At 45.8% G+C, this 20,093-nt stretch overlaps 1 pseudogene; it reads left to right on the plus strand.

Moving 5' to 3' along the window:
- The first annotated feature begins 3,202 nt into the window (after positions 1 to 3,202).
- Positions 3,203 to 4,142, plus strand: LOC101123101 (small ribosomal subunit protein uS5-like; annotated as a pseudogene).
- Positions 4,143 to 20,093: the final 15,951 nt, after the last annotated feature.

The raw sequence follows: 20,093 nt of genomic DNA on the forward strand, positions 1-20,093 counted from the left end.
AAATAAGATGTAAAATAAAGCCATCTTTATGTTGTTCTTGTATAGGCATATGTTATTAGGAAAGACCCTGACATTCAGAAAGATTGAAGGCAGGAGGAGAAGGGGATGACAGAGGATGAAATGGTTGGATGGCATCACCGACTCGATGGAAATGAGTCTGAGCAAACTCTGGGAGGTGGTGAAGGACAGGGAAGCCTGGTGTGCTGCAGTCCATGAGGTCTCAAAGAGTCGGACACGACTGAGAGACTGAACAACAACATTATGTGCCAACCACTATTCTCATATCACGGGAGAGAAGATAGACAAGGTGACTACATCAGGGACCTTACATTTTAATTGGGATAGGTAGACAATCAATATAAATGTTAACACAAAATGATTTCTGACAGTGATAAGTACATGAAGACAATATGTTAGGATAACTGGAAGGGACATACTCCAGATAAGAGTAAACACGACTGAGGCAAGGTAAAGAGCAAGTGCAAGACAAGTGCAAAGCAAGACAAGGTAAACAGTAAGTGCAAAGGCCCTGAAGCAAGGGCAAGCTCGGCATGTTCGAGAAAACAGTTTAAGACCAATGTGGCTAGAGAAGAAAAGTGGAGTAGAAAAGTGGTGTTAGATGAAGGCCAAGGTTATAACTAAGGAACAGTAAGTTGTCAATTTGGACTGGAGTTGAAGTAACAGACGATCCAGGAAAACTAATTTGGGACTAAAATTAGAAAACCTCAAACACTAAATGGAGGTGGATACACTTCATTCTTTATAAATGCATAAACCAGCTCTACAAGAGAGATGCTCAGGGACACCCCTCAGGTATTTTTCATAAAGTAGGGTGACTTTGAAAATATCAAAAAAGGGACTTGATCCACTTGAGCACTAAGGCAGCAAGCTAAACGGAAGTACAAGACTGTTGGGCACATTTTACAACAGAACATCTGAGCAGGAAGTCATCTGGCTTATCTTCCTCACTGGAAGGAGGAAATAAAGACAGAGAAGGAACCTGAGGACTGGGGCGAGTGAAAGCAGAAAATGTAACTGATGATCATCAGTCCTGGCTCTCCTGCCATCAGAAATCATAATGTGTCCCTTTGATGCCAAAGCATTTAATGGCTGTTTCTCACCTCCAGTCTTGCCATGGCAATCACGTGCTGACGCAGAGGTGCTGCAAGGTAAGGAAATGTGCACGACCGAGCCAACGTCTGGAGGGAAGCTGCCCTGGAGAGTCACCCAGATCCACAATAAATTCGCAAAAGAGAGATGCAGACTCTGGTTGTTTTAAGTCACTGAGGTAGTTGGGGTTCTTTGGTTTGGCAGGGTAACCTAACCTGTAATGACTCATACAGAATACAGGCAGAATAGCCCAAGCTGCTATGACTAACATGGTTCCTGTGTCAAAGCTCTGTACATTTTTAGCATGCATGGGTGAGTGTGTGCCCATGGAGGTGTATGCAGAGTTACATCAGAGTAGTTGTGTGTGCTCACTTCTGGGAGCAAGTGTCTGTCTGGGTATGCTGCCAGGGGGGTTGTGGTGCCCTTACCACACACCTTGACACCTTGGCTGAGCCTAGGCAGACTCTGGGAAGCCCACCAGAGCCCACCCGTCAGGTACCTCCAATGCTGTGTCCATGGCTTACAGAGTTGCAGCCTGGAACCAAAAGGGTCCCTGATCCTCCAGAGTACACTGGAGGGTCTCCTGAGTCACTCATCTGAAAACAAAACAAAAGACACGCACACATATACACAAAACACACACAAAATTTTCCAATCATCTGTATCCATCCTAAAAACTCCATCCAGAAGAGGTGGCTGCAAAGGCCCGTATGATGTCACCCTCACCACCCAAGAGAGAAGGGTGGAGGCAGCAGCGCTCAAGAACCTAGGAATCGGACTCCTTTTCTTCCTTCTCCTCCCCTTCCTCCCCCTTTCTGCACATGCTTGAGTAGTTGACACGCAGTGCTTCCACCGCACCTCATTTCACAATATCAGTGTTTCTCCTGGACTCATTTGCTCCTCACAGTAACCCAGGAGGAAGGCTGGCAGGCATGAGGACCCCATTACATGAGTGAAGGAAATGGCTCAGCCCATAGGCAAAGGTGTCTGCTCACACACCCTCCTCCTGCCAGCCCCATTGTTCTTTCTCACATGCCTCCTTGGACTGACGCTAATTGGCCAAGAGAAATAAATAAATGATAAATTTTCCACTTCTCTGAAAGCAGTTTTGGCTGCCCCCTACACAATGCCAGCAAGATGAGACAAAATCATTCCATCAATAGCTCTGGAGTACTCGGGTACCATTCTAATTAAAGTGAGACTGCCAAGGGCCTTCTGGAAAGGACTAAAAATAAACTGAGGGCGTTCTGTTGGGAAAAGAGTGTTGGAGGGGAGAGGCTGGGAGGCGAGGAGAGGGGTGGAGGGCACAGCAGGGTGTCAGGCCCTACGGAGACAAGGCTGGTGGTGACTTTCAATGAAGGCAACATCTGCCCCCAGCCTCCAGTTCATTCATTTCTTTTCCTTCTCGTCTTCCCTTTGAATAATGTGCTTTGCCTGCTACTTCAATCTCAGCCTCTGCTCTCCACATTAACATGTATATTGCTTGGTTAAGGGCTATCTGGCCGGTTGGTTCTAAATAACTGGAAAAATGACAGGAAGGTGATGGGGGCAGGATGAATGAGGAGCTCATCAAAAGCTCCTGACCGCCTTTGTCATTTATAAACAAATACCCAAGTGACTTCCACAATTTTATTTTCAACTGCACTCTTCTGAAAAGAGCCAACCAAGCTCTCCTACTTGATATCTCCCTCCCCTAGCCCAGTCCCTTGACTATCTGGCCTGTGTATTCACTCACATGGCATGGGCAAGGCAGGGCAGGCTGCTCTGGGAACAGAAGCAAAAGATGTTCTGATCCAGGAAGGCTTCCTGAAGGAGGTGCCCCTGATTAGTGTGTAGATAAATAAACATTAGTTTGATGTGTTAGTAATCCAAACCCACCAGCCCTTCACCCCAGAGATCATTATATTATGCTGTTTACTTTCCCTTGTAGCATTTCCCACCTATAAATACATACGTGTGTGCTGCGTGCTAAGTCGCTTCAGTCCCATCTGACTTTGTGCAACACTGTGGACTGTAGCCCGCCAGACTCCTCTGTCCATGGAATTCTCCAAGCAAGAATACTGGAGTGGCTGCTTCTTCGTGAAGAAAACAAATGGTGGATGACGCCGGTGCTGTGGAAGGGCCGGGAAGACCCAGCCCAGGGGCCCTGGGATGGGAGGCCGCGGTGGCTTCCGCAGAGGCTTTGGTAGTGGAAGTGGCGTCCAGGGCCGCGGGTCTCGGCCTGGGACGGGGCCGGGGCAGAAGCCACGGAGCTCGCGGAGGCAAGGCCAAAAACAAGGAGTGGCTCCCCGTTACCAAGCTGGGCCACTTGGTCAAGGACGTGAAGATCAAGTCCCTGGAGGAGATCCACCTTTTCTCTCTGCCCATCGAGGAGTCTGGGATTATTGATTTTTTCCTCAAGGATGAGGTTTTGAAGATTATGCCCGTGCAAAAGCATACCCTTGCTGGCCAGTGGACCAGGTTCAAGGCATTTGTGGCCACTGGGGATTACAACGGACATGTCAGTCTGGATGTCAAGTGCTCTAAGGCAGTAGCCACTGCCATCGATGGGGCCATCATCCTGGCCAAGCTGTCCATCGTCCCTGTGCGAAGAGGCTGCTAGGCGAACAAGATTAGCAAGGTGCCTTGCAAGGTGAATGGCTGCCGTGGCTCCGTGCTGGTGCCCCTCATCCCTGCCCCCAGAGGCACTAGCATCTCTCCGCCCCTGTGCCCAAGAAGCTGTTGATGATGTCCAGCATCAACGACTGCTACACTTCTGCCGGGGGCTGCACAGTTACCCTGGGAAGACAGTGAGAGTCGGACTTTACCCTAGGGGAAAGGCTAGTTACCCTAGGGAGACAGTTACGCTGGGCAACTTCGCCAAGGCCAATTTTGATGCCATTTCCAAGACCTACAGTTATCTCACCCCTGACCTCAGGAAAGAGACGGTATTCACCAAGTCTCCATATCAGGAATTCACTGGTCATCTTGTAAAGACCCACACCAGAGTCTCCATGCAGAGGACACAGGCTCCAGCTGTAGCCACCATATAATTTTATAAAGAGAATAATAAAGTGAATGAAACCGGTAAAAAAATAGAAACAAAAGAATTCTGGAGTCGATTGCCATGCCCTCCTCCAGGGACTCTTTCTGACCCAGGGATCGAACTGCGTCTCTTAAGTCTCCTGCGTTGGCAGGCAGGTTATTTACCTACTGAACCACCTGGGAAGCCCCATAAACACATACATGTGCAAACAAATACATAAATTCAAAATATGTACATATTTTGATTTTTTGTTCTTTTTCTATGCTGTGTCTCTCACCACTTCACTGTAAATTCCAAGGGACCAAAGACACAGTGTCTCACTAACTGCTCTGACATCAGCATCCTGTACCACATCTGGCATATAACAGGAGCTCAATATAATTTGCTGAATTAAAGGATAAACTGATGGACATGGGAAAGTGTGGGAGGCAGAGGGACCTGCACTGGAAAAAGCTTGGGGCCACAAGGCAACACAGGGCATTAGGGATTGCATGTTCAGAGCATGCATTATGGCTGGGGTGAGGGTTGAGCTGTTCTAAGGAGTTCAGATTTAAGAGATGGGCAATTTTTCAGCTGTGGAGTGCCATGACTGGGTTTGCCAGTTGGGAAGGCTGCAGAGAAGAAAAGACGATAGGCTGGAAGGCAGAGCAGGGCTGAGAAACCAAGGTGTTAACTGAAATCCGCAAGAGAGATGGCTGAATGCCAGAACCATTCCAGTATGCCCCTTCACTGAAAGGACCACCCTATAGTTTTGAGGGGCCAGCACAGGGATAGGAGTCAGGACCTTGACTCTGGGCTGAGACCCTGGCAAGTTACACAACCTTGCTGGTCCAGAAGGAAAGGAAGAAGCATTCAGACAACAGGTCCCTGTTGGGGCTCCTGCCTGGGCATTCTTGATCCTAAGTTTTGACCCCTGATTTGGCATCAGCTTATCTCCCCCACCATTCCACTCTGGGGCCAAAATAGTGATGGTACAAACAGTCCTGAGCACTCCTTCTGGGCCAGGTATAGTTCTGACCATATGATGCCTTGTTTAATCCCAGAACACACTCAGAAAGTGCTGCCTATAGTCAGTACAGAGCAGCCATGCTGCTGCCCCCATTGTCATTACTAACAGCACTGGTTCGTCATTACCCAGCCTGACACCTGGGAGGCCAGGTCGTTCTAGCTGCAAAGAATCTGCCTGCCAGTGGAGAAGACGCAAGAAACATGGGTTCCATCACTGGGTCAGGAAGATCCCCTGGAGAAGGGCATGGCTACCCACTTCCATATTCTTGCCTGGAAAATTCCATGAACAGAGGAGCCTGGTGGGCTACAGTCCATGGGGTCCCAAGAGTCAGACACGACTGAGAACACACGCAACACACACATCGTCACAAAAGACGAGGAGTTAAGCAGGGTGACATCGCTCCTCGTTTCACAACTGTGCAAACTGTGACTTCCCCAAAGGCACGTGATTAACAAGAATAAAGTAAGAGTAGAATCCAGGGCTGAGAAAAGAAGGAAACTTCCTCATCGTTTCTCGTTTCTTGCTTTTTTCACAAACACGTAAAGTGGGAGTCATTACCTTCCTTCTGTTTGCAGATGAATAAACCAGTTCAGAGAGGATAGGAGCTCACCCAACATCACACAGCAAATACAAAGAAGAGACAGAATGTAATCCCCAATAATTCTGACTCCAGGTCCATGTTCTTTCAGTCCTGTCACCTGCTGGGATTCTGAGTGCTAGCTCTCTGGATCCAACCATTTGTTCCACAATTACTCACTTCATCCCTACTTCATGCTAGTGCTGAGATCTGGACCTGAGTATTTTCTCCTTCTTCCCTTGATATGGTGTGGCTGGAGGATGTTGATCGGCAGGCACTCTGAATTAGGGAGACAGGTGCTAGCCCAGTTTGCAGGATGCTGCTGGTGGGTTTAGGAGAGAGAGAGAATAACGTCGCTCTGGGCACCACCCTCACCAGTTTCCCGCAAGAGCTGCTGTGCTTGTAAAACATTGTCTCCTTCATAAAGGCCATGTGTTAAAGGCTGACTCTAACCTTCTTCCCAAGACATGTGTCCCCCTAGCTGTCTGCATTTATCATTCAGGTAAAACAGGACAGAGCACAGGGAGGTGCTTTCAGTGAAGTTGCTCTGGGCTCAGATCAGCTCATCCCATCCTCACTGCATCCCAGGCCTATGAGTTTACCTCTCTGAGTCTCAGTGGTCTTCCTCAAGGCTAACTAATAAGGTTCACTTCCAAGGACTGAGGCTTGTTGGAGTTTATTGCACCTAATTTCTGAGCATCAGTCCTCTTCATTTATCTCCCTCTTAGGAGGTGGCTTAGATGCTGCGAACAAGGCTAGTGTAAACGCAATATTCAGTGTCTACCAGCCCAGAATACGAAGGATGTCCTGAAGTCTGTCTGTGAGGTCTGCAATGCCAGCAATGCCAGCCTGCTCCAGGACAAGCAACATGTCTGAAGTGTGTGCCCCTAACCAGCGGCACAGCCTTGGGAAGCCCTTAAGATGCTCCAGATCTCCTCCCTCACCTAGGAGTCTAGCATGTCTCTGTGGCATCTGCCAACTCTTCCATCCATCATCAGGCTAAGACTGGGGGCAGGGAGGTAAGCAAGCCTCAAGGGATCTCTTCAGGCCTCTGCTTTCCAAAAGCAAGTGCTCTTGAGGTTTCCCACGTGGTGCTAGAGGTAAAGAATTCACCTGCCAATGCAGAAGATGTAGGAGTTTTGGAATGAGTCCCTGGGTTGGGAAGATCCCCTGGAGAAGGGAAAGGCAACCTACTCCAGTATTCTTACCTGGGAAATTCCATGGACAGAGGAGTCTGGCAGGCTATAGTTCATGTTGCCAAGAGTCAGACACGAATGAGCACATATTCACTATTCACACCTGGGAAAGTCATGCAATGACTTCATCATCCATCAAAGGATATTTTAATGTCTGGTGGGATAACTTCCTTTCAATCTTGTTTCTCAGAGATGTTCAGGTCAAACACAGAGATGCAACAAACTACAGGGTGGAAACCATAGGCCGTTGGGTGGAATCACTAATAGCCCAGTGTGAGTTAGTTTGTCTTCATCACTTTCCTTACATGCTTGTCATTAGCCAATATTTAATGAGCACCTGCTGAGTACAAGGTCCTTTGCCAGGTGCAAGAGAGTCTCCCTAACTCCCAAAGCCCATATTCAACGTACAACAATGGGACATACTTTCATGGAAAAATTGGAAAGATAGAGCTCACTGCCTCCTGGGTGAACAATAAAAGCTACAGAGACAGATCATTGTGGCTTTAGAGCCCCTCTCTCCATCCCATCAGGAGTCCCATCTCTCCTCTTCCCACAGAGACTGAGAGCCTTCCAGATGACCTCCGGTCTACCCAGCCCATCCCTTTAAAGCTCAAGGCAGTGCATTTGATGTAGGTTCCATCTCATCACTCCCATCCCAAGAAAGCTTTTTATTGGAGAAAAAGATCCAACTTAAATTGTCCAGCAAGCCTACCATCACTGGGAACTAATCTAACCTTGAGCCTGCCTCTGTTCATGGATGTCTCAAAATACTACATGCCAGGGCACTTAAACAACAGGCTTTGATCTCTCACAGCTCTGGAGACTGGAGTCCAAGATCAAGGTGCTGTCAGATTCAGGGTCTGGTGATGACCCGCTTCCTGGTTCATAGACAGCAGTCTTCTCTCTGTGACCTCACATGGCAGAAGGGGTGAGGGAGCCCTATGGAGGTCTCTTTTATGAGAGGGCATTTATCCCATTCATAAGGGCCCCACTTTTAAGACCTAATCATTTCCCAAAGGCCCCACTTTCACATACCATCATATTGAGGATTAGGTTTCAGCATATGAATGTTGGGTTTTTGTTCAGTCACTAAGTCATGTGACTCTTTGTGCCCCATGGACTACAGCACTCCAGGCTTCCTGTCCTACACTGTCTCTGGGAGTTTGCTCAAATTCATGTCCATTGAGTTGATGATACTATCTACCATCTCATCCTTGGCCGCCCCCTTCTTTTGCCTTCAATATTTCCCAGCATCAGGGTCACTTCCAATGAAGTACTGAATGTTGGGAGGACACAGATATTTGGTTCGCAACAATGTTCTTCCATCAGCCTTGGAAAGCATCCTCACTACAACCCTTCTACCCTCTCTCTCTCTCCTACTGTCCTCCCTTATTAAAATTCAGTGTGCCCTCAAGGCACAATTTAAACAGCATCTATGTCTGAAGCTTTCCCTGATCCTTCAAGTCAAAACTAGCAGCTCTCTTCTCCTGCTCCTGCACTGCTCTGGCCTTCCTATCATAAAACTGGACCTTTATTTTAATTGCAGCAAGTTGTTTACATACCTGTTTCCTCGCTGGACTGAGAGCTCCTCCAAGGTAAGAGCCGTACGTCATCCATGCGTTTCTGGATCAGCAACAGAGGCAGCCCCGACAGCAGGAAAGCAGAGCCTCAGGCCTCACCCCAGACCCACGGAACCAGCTTCTAGTTTTAACCAGATCCCCAGGTGCTGCGTGTGCACAACTGTGACAAGCTCTGTCTAGAGACCACCTTGTGTACAGTGTCATGCACATTGCGGTCATTCAGAGTGTTTGATGAATGAATATGTGAGTGAATATGGAAAGGCTCATCAAAGGCCAGTCGTAGTTTCATCCACAGCCTTTCCTAAAACCTGATCTTTCTTAGCTGATTGCATAGAGTCATCTACATAGCAAAAGTTTCCCACATGCTCCCCGATCTTTATTCCTCTACCTCCTCCAGACTCAGGCACCTCCCACCTCCCATGGACAGCCATGTCCCAAGCTCAAAAATGTAATTATAAAATACAGTCTTTGCAGTAGCTCATTCATAACCCACCCCAAAGCTGTGCCTGTGGAGAGGAGGCAGTCTATCAGGGGTTGTGAATGATGGTCCGGCTAGCGGGCCATGGCAGGGAGGGAGCCCCACTTCTATCCATCATCCTTTCTCCCTCCATAACCCTGCAGACCTCCCAGCAAGGCAGGAACAGCTCCTTCCAGATCAGCAGACAGGCAGCTGCCCTTCATCAGCCTCAGCACTGTATCTCCCGCATGCATCACCCACCCTTGTAGTTTCCAGGGTCCGAAGATGCTCACAAAACCTGCTGAAAAAAATCACCATTGAGACAGGTCAGTCACCAGGGTGTAACAAGAATGACAGGCAGCAACCACCTGTTCCCTGCCTGTAAAGCTTAATTTTATTTTTCAAGCCCAACTTGACTGGGCTAAAGGATGCCTGGATCTCCAGTAAAACATAACTTCTGGGTGTGTCTGTGGGGCTGTTTTCATATTAGCATTTGGATCAATAGACAGAAGATCACCCTCTGACCTAAATGAAAAGGAAATCCAAGAAGGTAATATATGTATTCATGTGGCTGATTCACTTTGCTGTACCGCAGAAACTAACATTTTACTAACTAAACTTTACATTGTAAAGCAACTACATTCCAGTAAAAAATAAAACAAAAATCACCCTTACCAGTGCAGGAGAGCATCAGCCAATCCTTGGAGGGTTTGATTAGAACAAAAAAGCTGGAGGAAAGGTGAACTTACTCTGTGCTTGAGCTGGGACATTATCTTCTACTGCCCTCAGACATCAACGCTTCCAGTTCTCAGATCTTTGGACTCAGACTGGGACTTACAACCAGCTGTCCTGGGCCTCAGGCTTGCAGATGGCAGAGAGTGGGACTTCTCAGCCTCCATCACCACTTGAGCCAATCCTTAAAATAAATCTCTTTCTATAGATCTATATATATAGGAATGACTGATGCTAAAGCTGAAGCTCCAATACTTTGGCCACCTGATGCGAACAGCTGGCTTATTGCAAAAAATCCTAACACTGGGAAAGATTGAAGGCAGAAGGAGAAGAGGGCAACAGAGGATGAGATGGTTGGATGGCATCACCAATTCCATGGACATGAACTTGGGCAAACTCCAGAAGATAGTGAGGGACAGGGAGGCCTGGCATGCTGCAGTTCATGGGGTCTCAAAGTGTCGGATGTGACTTGGCAACTGAACAACAGCAAATAAGAATTCGTCTGCAATGCAGGAGATCCCAGTTCACTTCCTGGGTCAGGAAGAATCTCTGGAGAAGGGATAGACTGCCCACTCCAGTATTCTTGGGCTTTCCAGGTGGCTCAGATGGTAAAGAAACCGCCTGCAATGGGGGAGACCTGGGTTCAATCCCTGGGTCAGGAAGATCCCCTGGAGGAGGGAATAGCAACCTATTCTAGTATTCTTGCCTGGAGAATTCCATGGACAGAGGAGCTTGGTGGGCAACGGTCCATGGGGTTGCAAAGAGTCAGACACGACTCTGAGCGGCCAACACACACAGAAGCACACACACGCACATATATATATCCTATTGGTTCTGTTTCTCTGGAGAATTCTGACTAATATACTACCATACTTTTATCCACCTCAAACAGCTGGGAAATGACATAGCTGAACAATTTGCCTGACTATAAAGCAAATTGTCATCATCCTATCTTCCTCTAAAAATAAGTCTGACTTGTGGACCCTTAGACCCTTAGCAGCAGAAAGGTCAGAGGTCATTAAGACCCCCTTCTCCCAATACCTACCTCCATTTTCAATAAATCAGTGAAGGACTTGGGCTATGCATTATGAGGAATTCAAAAGAAAAAAAATCATATTATTATTTATATGACTTTGTAGACTGTCTTACCTCTTTCAAATTGTTTTTATATCCTTTATTTCCTGAAGCAGGCTGATAGGAACTATTATCACCATTTCACAGATGGGGAGCCTGAGATCCAAAAAGGTTAAACCTCTTTCCATTTTTTTGTAATTTATACCCTCCCTCTGTTCAGAAAGGATTTTCAGTGGCTTAAAATAAAACCATATTTACATAATTACTAGCATTTGAAGTTTAACTGTAGAAACATTTCCACATTTGGTCAAAAACTACGTGCTGAAAACATGTTATGACAATTTAAGTACTTCAATTTATGAAGAAAATCATCATTTTCAGGTTTTATTTGCTCAATAAACTTATATTGAACATTTAAAAAACATTCAACTACTCATATGCATGTGAATATAAAATAGAGTATAAGAGAAATCAAAAGCCATGTAGGCAAAGGAGGAGATTTTGTGCCAAGAGCCAGAAATAAACTCTTCACGATAACTAGACTTTAATTTGCCTCTGGGCTTCCTGGCAGGCAAAGTAAAGAAGAAAACATAATACATCCCAAGATCTTGCTGTCAGATGAAAGAAAGAGAGTTGACTTATTCGGAGGAAACACATATTTCCCAACATTGAGTTCTAAATAGAATGTATCAGTGGAGTCACATGGATGTGAAACTGAATATGATATTAGGTCAGCTCTTCAGCAGTGAAGATGTGAGGCTCCAGAAATGCTCTTCATACCAAGTCTCTGTATTTGAGTATTTTTTGAACTCGCCATTTCTTGCTTTTTTTATTCTATTTATTTGGGTGTTTAGTTTTGGCTGCGTGAGGCCTTCTTTGCTGCGTGTCAGCTTTCTCCAGCTGTGGTGCACGGGCTTCTCATTGCAGAGGCTCCTCTTATTGCAGAGCGTGGGCTGTACCGCGTGGGCTCAGTAGTTGTGGTGCACAGGCTTAGTTGCTCGGGGTCATGTGGAGTCTTCCCAGACCAGGGATCAAACCCATATCCCCTGCACGGGCAGGCGGATTCTTAACCCCAGGACCACCAGAGAAGTCTTGGATTTGAGTTTTAAATTAGATCCGGCACCCTGGCCCTGGTTGAGCGTCTCATGGAGATGTCATAGATTTTTTGATTCCACTGGAGTTACTGGCAAAACTCCTTCCTCCCTTTCTCAGCCAAAAGTTCATAAAAAAAAAAAATCTATCTTCATAGTCCCTATTCCTACACATCTTATCCACACCCTAATTCACCAAAACCAAACTTTTACCCCCCACTGTCCCTTGAAGAGAGCTCTTCATAATAAATTCCCGGTCACCACCAACATACCTTCTATTATTTGATACTTTCCTTTCGGGGCTTCCCTGGTGACTCAGGTGGGAAAGAATCTGCCTGCAATTCGGGAAGCCCATGTTCCATCCCTGGGCCACAAAGATCCCCTAGAGGAAGGAGGGCACGGCAACCCACTCCAGTATTCTTGTCTGGAAACTTCCATGAACAGAGGAGCCTGGCAGGCTTCTGGTAGTCCTGGGCTCACAAAGAGTCAAACATGACTGAACGACTAACAGTTTCCAGGCCTTGGCTCCATGTCCTGGTACCAAGAGACTCTTCAGCTTCTTGATGGGGCTTCTTTCCCTTCTGCTAGTGTCCACAGCCCTGTGGATACATCCTCCTTGGGTGATCTTAGGCACTCTGCTCTAAGCATAAGAGATTCAAATCTCTATCTCCAGCCAGACTTTTTCTCTGACTCTTCCATCAGATTCATCTGCACACAACTACCTGCGGGACATTGTCACCTGGAAGTCCCCAAATCCCTGACTCAGCCTTCCCAAACTAAATGACCACTGACTTTGCCCCATCCCTCCCTCCCTTCACCCTCAAACATGGCCCTCCCTGGGTCCTCCCAGAGTCTCGGTCTCAGCTGTTTTCCCCTCCCCCTTCTTCACTTCCATGGAACCAATTGACAAATCCTTCTGCTGCTTTTACTTCCTAAACATCCCTCAAATGTGTCCCCCTTTTCTCCCCTCCCTGGGCACTCCTACTACAGTCTCCCAATCCATCTCTTGCATGCATGCAGGCACACTCAGTCACTTCAGTCATGTCTGACTCTTTGCGACCCCATGGACTGTAGCCTGTCAGGTTCCTCTGTTCATGGAATTCTCCAGGCAAGAATACTGGAGTGGATTTCCATGCCCTCTTTCAGGGAATCTTCCCGACTCAGGGGTCGAATCTTCATCTCCTCCATCTCCTGCATTGCTGGAAGATTCTCTACCAGAGCCACCGGCAAATCCATCTCTTGGCATCCCTCAAATCCATCTCCCAAATTCCTGCTAGAAAAAAAAAATACAAAATAAAACATGTGCCTCCTCTGTTTGAAATTTTTAAATGGCTCTACTTCATGTATAAGATAAATTCCAACCTTCCTGCCATGGCCTCTTAAGGTTTTCTATTTGTCCCAAATATTGCTGGGCACTTCCCACCCAGGCAAAGCAGCAATAAACCCACATGTGTGCTGATCTCCACTCACCCAGCCGCCACCTTCCTGCCACACACTTTCAAGCCCCTTACCTTTGCTTAGTGGCCTTCCCAACCTGGTATGCCCTGCCTCCTTCTTTCCCCTCAGTTTGATCAGACCAGTGGTCCCTCCTTGGGAAGTTTCCTTTAGCCTCAGAGGCTGGAAAGGGAACTCTCCTCCATGCCTCCTTCACCTTCCATCTGTCTCAGTTACTACTTGACCTTGTTGCCTTATATTTGCTTGTTCATGTGTCTATCTCCCCAGAGACATTTTGTACTTTCTATTGAATTGTGGAGCTGGAGAAGACTCTTGAGAATCCCTTGGACTGCCGGGAGATCAAACCAGTCAATCCTAAAGGAAATCAACCCTGAATATTCATTGGAAGGACTGATGCTGAAGCTGAAGCTCCAATATTTACCTGAAGTGAAGAGTTGACTCATTGGAAAAGACCTTGATGCTGGGAAAGATAGAGGGCAGGAGGAGAAGGGGGCAACAGAGGATGAGATGGTTAGATGGCATCACAGACTCAATGGACATGAGCTGGAGCAAACTCCCGGAGATAGTGATGGACAGGAAAGCCTGGCATGCTGCAGTCCACAGCGTCACAAAGAGTCAGACGTGACTTAGTGACTGAACAACAGCAATGCTGAACTATCTCTTATTCACCTCTGCAACCTCTAGCCCCTAGCTGGATGCCTGGCATAGAACCCACAATTAAATGTTTGATGATTAAATAAATATGTGAATGGATGTGTGAATAAATAAATGAATGGCTTCTTTGTTAGAGGAATTGGGACTAAAATCCAAATCTTCTTCATTCTATTTCAAAACTCTTTCTCTCCCATTCCCCTGCCTTACAGTTCATGTAACTATATTTTCTTTCCTTCAACTCTTGCTGGAGAATGGGGAAAGCCATTGTGAGAGATTCAAAGAGATAACCAGGACAAGAATGTTTATGCATTGTAAGCAGCAGCCCTGGAGGACGCAGGGGAAGATCATAATGGTAAACAGTGGGGGTGGGATGACAGAAAGGCCAGACTGGGACTCGGGGTGAGGGAAAACCAGGTAAGACTGTTGGGGGTTGGGGAGTGGGGGGAGCAGGGAAGGAGAACTTTCAAAGAAAGGGAAGAACGCAGAGCTCCCAGGATTAGGGAAGCTGTTCAGGCCTCAGCAGAGTTGAAAAGGGGAAGACTTGAAAGCTGCAGCCTACATGGAGCATGCCAGGGCTGTTTGAAGGAAGGATGTAGTACACAGTAGGGAGCAGGTAACCTGCGGGGCAGAGGTCCAGAGAGAGAGTACGTGCTGCCAGATGATCAGAAAGACTCACGTTCGACAAGGCTTAACTGATGGCAAAGAACTATCTTTATTCCATCTATCCCATTTCTTTTCTTTCTTTTTCTCTGGGAAAATCTAGTAAAAGCCTAATCGTTTCCTCTACTCAACTTCAGTGACATAATTATACCGATAATTCACCAGTTGTGAGAGAAGTGCACATTTGGGAGTATTATTGTGCTTTAAAGACCGTGTAGTTGGGGACCCAGAGAGGAGCACAGAGAGAGTGAAGAGAGAGTTGCTGGCCCCAGGCGCCGTGCCTTTCCAGGATTTTCCTTCAACCAGGCTGTCAGCCAGACGAAAGCTGTCCCAGGGCTCAGAAGCAGAGAATTAATCTCGGGCTGGAGAGATGCCCTGGGTAGACTAGGTAGAAACTGAGAAACACTTTTTCCCACAGTCTGCTCCTTTCTTTTATGACAATGGCATCAACCCAAGCTCAGGAGATCTAAATTCTAGTCTTGGTTTTCTCAGTAGGTAAGCTCAGGGCCCCTTAACTTCCCATGGATAGGATGCCATTACCATGGCAGTACTTCCAACGTCATGGTGCTAAGCGGATGCTAAAGGAGAATGCTATGAGCATCCTTTGAGACCTGTAATTCCTTGATTCCCCAAGGATGATCACAGTGGCTAATGTGGTTCCTGACCTTCTGGTCCCAAGACTTCCTTGTTCTATGAGAGTCCTAGGAATGGACCCTGTGTAAACCAGGATGGAGCAAATCTCAGGGTGGTCTTCACAGCACCACAGCAGCAAATTTAATAGCAGTAACAGTAAATTTTTATATAATTACTAGTTGAATTTCACTAGGAATTTGAAACTGTGCAGTTCTCCAGTCTTCCCTGAAACCCTTAGGCTTCTCTCAACCAGTCCCTTCCTGGCATGCAAATCAAAGACCTTAAGTGTTGAGATTTTAGCCAATCTCAACTCCGATGTCCTGGGGTCCCATCATCTTGAAATTCAGTCTACCAGGTTCCCAAACTTGTGTGAAGGCCTGTAGGACTGAGGGACACAAAGAGGTGGGCAGACCTAAAATACCTGACATCATCCAGGGACAGGGAGGTGTTGTTGGTCAGCTGGTCCTCCTGACTGAGGCCACAGGTCAATAAGGACAGTCATTCCCTGAGAGGGGGTTCATACCAAAGAAAAAATTGACTTGGGTTTTGAAGGATGTAGACAGGTGAGAAGAGCTGAAACAGGCATTCCAGAAAAGAAACGAAGACCAAGAAAAGGCAAAAAGATTTCAAAGGAGACTTGGAGAGTTTTAGAAAATGAGAATGTCTGAGTAGGATGGAACTGAGTTCCAGAAGGCCTGGGATTGGGGCCCAAGACAGAGAGGAGGATGGAAAGAGCACTGAGCCCCTGGGATTAAATCCTCCCTCTTCCAGTGGACTGGAGAACCTCAGGCAAGTCACTTCATCTGGCTGAACCTTTTCTCAATTGCTTATCCTCTGAGTAAGCTGTTGACTTTGGTGCTTTGTTTTTGAGGTGGTTTTTGTCATATCTTATCATTCCCTGTTTCTTTCCCACAAAACAACTAAGCCAGCACAAAAGATGTGTTAGATCCTGCTCCCCAGGTGAAATGAGACCATCTGGGATATCAATGAAGGGGCAGTCTCCAGGCCGTGGGTACTTTCTTGGCCTTCAGCTCATGAAGAGCAATGTGATTGTTTTGTTTTTTATTGAAGGATAATTGCTTTACAGAATTTTGTTATTTTCTGTCAAACCTCAACATGAACCAGCCATAGATATACATTTATCTCCTCCCTTTTGAACCTCTTTCCCACTTCCCTCCCCATTCCACCCCTCTAGGTTGATACAGAGCCCCTGTTTGAATTTCCTGAGCCATAGAGCAAATTCCCATTGGCTATCTATTTTACATAGGGTAATATAAGCTTCAAAAGGAGTACATCAAGACTGTATATTGTCACTCTGCTTATTTAACTTATACGCAGAGTACATCATGAGAAACGCTGGGCTGGAAGAAGCATAAGCTGGAATCAAGATTGCCAGGAGAAATATCAATAACCTCAGATATGCAGATGACACCACCCTTACGGCAGAAAGTGAAGAGGAACTAAAAAGCCTCTTGATGAAAGTGAAAGAGGAGAGTGAAAAAGTTGGCTTAAAGCTCAACAGTCAGAGAACAAAGATCATGGCATCTGGTCCCATCACTTCATGGCAAATAGGTGGGGAAACAGTGGAAACAGTGTCAGACTTTATTTTGGGGGTCTCCAAAATCACTGCATATGGTGATTGCAGCCATGAAATTAAAAGATGCTTACTCCTTGGAAGGAAAGTTATGACCAACCTAGAGGGCATACTGAAAAGCAGAGACATTATTTTCCCAACAAAAGTCCGTCTAGTTAAGGCTATGGTTTTTGCAGTAGTCATATATGGATATGCGAGTTGGACTGTGAAGAAAGCTGAGCACCGAAGAATTGATGCTTTTGAACTGTGGTGTTGGAGAAGACTCTTGCGAGTTCCTTGGACTGCAAGGAGATCCAATCAGTCCATTCTAAAGAAGATCAGTCCTGGGTGTTCTTTGGAAGGAATGATGCTAAAGCTGAAGCTCCAGTACTTTGGCCACCTCATGCAAAGAGTTAACACATTGGAAAAGACTCTGATGCTGGGAAGGATTGGAGGCAGGAGGAGAAGGGAACGACAGAGGATGAGATGGCTGGATGGCATCATTGACTCGATGGACATGAGTTTGAGTGAATTCCGGGAGTTGGTAATGGACAGGGAGGCCTGGCGTGCTGTGATTCATGGGGTCTCAAAGAGTCGGACACAACTGAGTGACTGAACTGAACTGAACTGAATATAAGTTTCCATGTTACTCTTTCCATATATCTCACCTCTAGTCCCCTCTCCCCATGTCCATAAGTCTATTCTCTATGTCTGTTTCTCCATTGCTGCCCTGTAAATAAATTCTTCAGAATCAGTTTTCTAGATTTCATATATGTGCGTTAGAATATGATATTTATCATTATCTTTCTGAGTTACTTCACTCAGTATAATAGGTTCTAGTTTCATCTACCTTATCAGAACTGACCCAAATGTGTTCCTTTTTATGGCTGAGTAATACTCCATTGTGTATATCTACTACCACTTCTTTATCCATTCATCTGCTGATGAGCATCTAGGTGGCTTCCATGTTCTATCTATTGTAGTGCTGCAATGAACAATGGGATACATTTGTCTTTTTCAACCCTGGTTTCCTTGGGGTATATGCCTAGGAGTGGGATTGCTGGGTCATATTGTGGTTTTATTCCTAGTTTTTTTACTCTCCATACCATCTTGCATAGCGACTGTATCAATTTACATTCCCTACACACCTACAGTGCAAGAGAGTTCCCTTTTCTCCATACCCTCTCCAGCATTTATTGTTTGTAGACTTTTTGATGATGGCCATTCTGACCAGGGTGAGGTGATATCTCATTGTGGTTTTGATTTGCATTTCTCTAATAATGAGCATTGTTGAGCATCTTTTCATGTGTTTGTTAGCCATCTGTATGTCTTCTGTGGAGAAATGTCTGTATAGGTCTTTTTCCCACTTTTTAATTGGGTTGTTTGTTTTCCTGGTATTGAGCTGTATGAGCTGATTGTATATTTTAGAAATTAATCCTTTGTCAGTTGTTTCATATGCTATTATTTTCTCCCATTTTGAGGGTTGTCTTTTCACCTTGCCTAAATGCACTCAATATGCCAGGAAATTTGGAAAACTTAGCAGTGGCCACAGGACTGGAAAAGGTCTGTTTTCATTCCAATCCCAAAGAAAGGCAATGGATAGAATGCTCAAACTACCGCACAATTGCACTCATCTCACATGCTAGTAAAATAATGCTCAAAATTCTCCAAGGCAGGCTTCAGCAATACGTGAACCATGAACTTCCAGATGTTCAAGCTGGTTTTAGAAAAGGCAGAGGAAACAGAGACCAGATTGCCAACATCCCATGGATCATCGAAAAAGCAAGATAGTTCCAGATTTCTGCTTTATTGACTATGCCAAAGCCTTGGACTATGTGGATCACAATAAACTGTGGAAATTTCTGAAAGAGATGGGAATACCAGACCACCTGACCTGCCTCTTGAGAAATCTGTATGAAGGTCAGGAAGCAACAGTTAGAACTGGACATGGAATAACAGACTGATTCCAAATAGGAAAAGGAGTATGTCAAGGCTGTATATTGTCACTCTGCTTATTTAACTTATATGCAGAGTACATCATGAGAAACGCTGGGCTGGAAGAAGCACAAGCTGGAATCAAAATTTCCAGGAGAAATATCAATAACCTCATATATGCAGATGACACCACCCTTATGGCAGAAAGTGAAGAGGAACTGAAAAGCTTCTTGATGAAAGTGAAAGAAGAGAGTGAAAAAATTGGCTTAAAGCTCAACATTCAGAAAATGAAGATCATGGCATCTGGTCCCATCACTTCATGGCAAATAGGTGGGGAAACAGTGGAAACAGTGTCAGACTTTATTTTGGGGGACTCCAAAATCACTGCAGATGGTGGTTGCAGCCATGAAATGAAAAGACGCTTATTCCTTGGAAGGAAACCTAGATAGCATATTGAAAAGCAGAGATATTACTTTGCCAACAAAGGTCCATCTAGTCAAGGCTATGGTTTTTCCTGTGGTCATGTATGGATGTGAGAGTTGGACTGTGAAGAAAGCTGAGTGCAGAAAAATTGATGCTTTTGAATGCTTTTGAATTGTAGTGAATGCTTTTGAATGCTTTTGAATTGTGGTGTTGGAGAAGACTCTTGAGAGTCCCTTGGACTGCAAGGAGATCCAACCAATCCACTTTAAAGGAGATCAGCCCTGGGTGTTCATTGGAAGGACTGATGCTGAGGCTGAAACTCCAATACTTTGGCCACCTCATGAGAATAGTTGACTCATTGGAAAAGACCCTGATGCTGGGAGGGATTGGGGTCAGGAGGAGAAGGGGTCGACAGAGGACGAGATGGCTGGATGGCATCACCAACTTGATGGACATGAGTTTGAGTGATCGCCAGGAGTTGGTGATGGACAAGGAGGCCGGGTGTGCTGTGATTCATGGGGTCGCAAAGAGTCGGACACAACTGAGCGACTGAACTGACTGACTGACTGATAGTTTCCTTTGCTGTGCAAAAGTTTTTAAGTTTGATCAGGTCCCATTTTTTTTTAAATTTCTGTTACTCTAGGAGGTAGATCATAGAGGATCTTGTTTTGATTTATCAAGTGATAAATTGATACATTTATCAATTGATCGATTTGTCATCGAGTGTTCTGCCTATGTTTTCCTCTAAGAGTTTTATGGTTTCTGGTCTTACCTTTAGGTCTTTAATCCAGTTTGAGTTTATCTTTGTGTATGGTGTTAAGAAGTGTTCTAATTTCATTCTTTTACATGTAGCTGTCCAGTTTTCCCAGCATCATTTATTGAAGAGGCTGTCTTTGCCCTATTGTATAG

The sequence above is a fragment of the Ovis aries genome, chromosome 2, assembly GCF_016772045.2.
Source record: "Ovis aries strain OAR_USU_Benz2616 breed Rambouillet chromosome 2, ARS-UI_Ramb_v3.0, whole genome shotgun sequence".
In the NCBI taxonomy this organism is placed as follows: domain Eukaryota; kingdom Metazoa; phylum Chordata; class Mammalia; order Artiodactyla; family Bovidae; genus Ovis; species Ovis aries.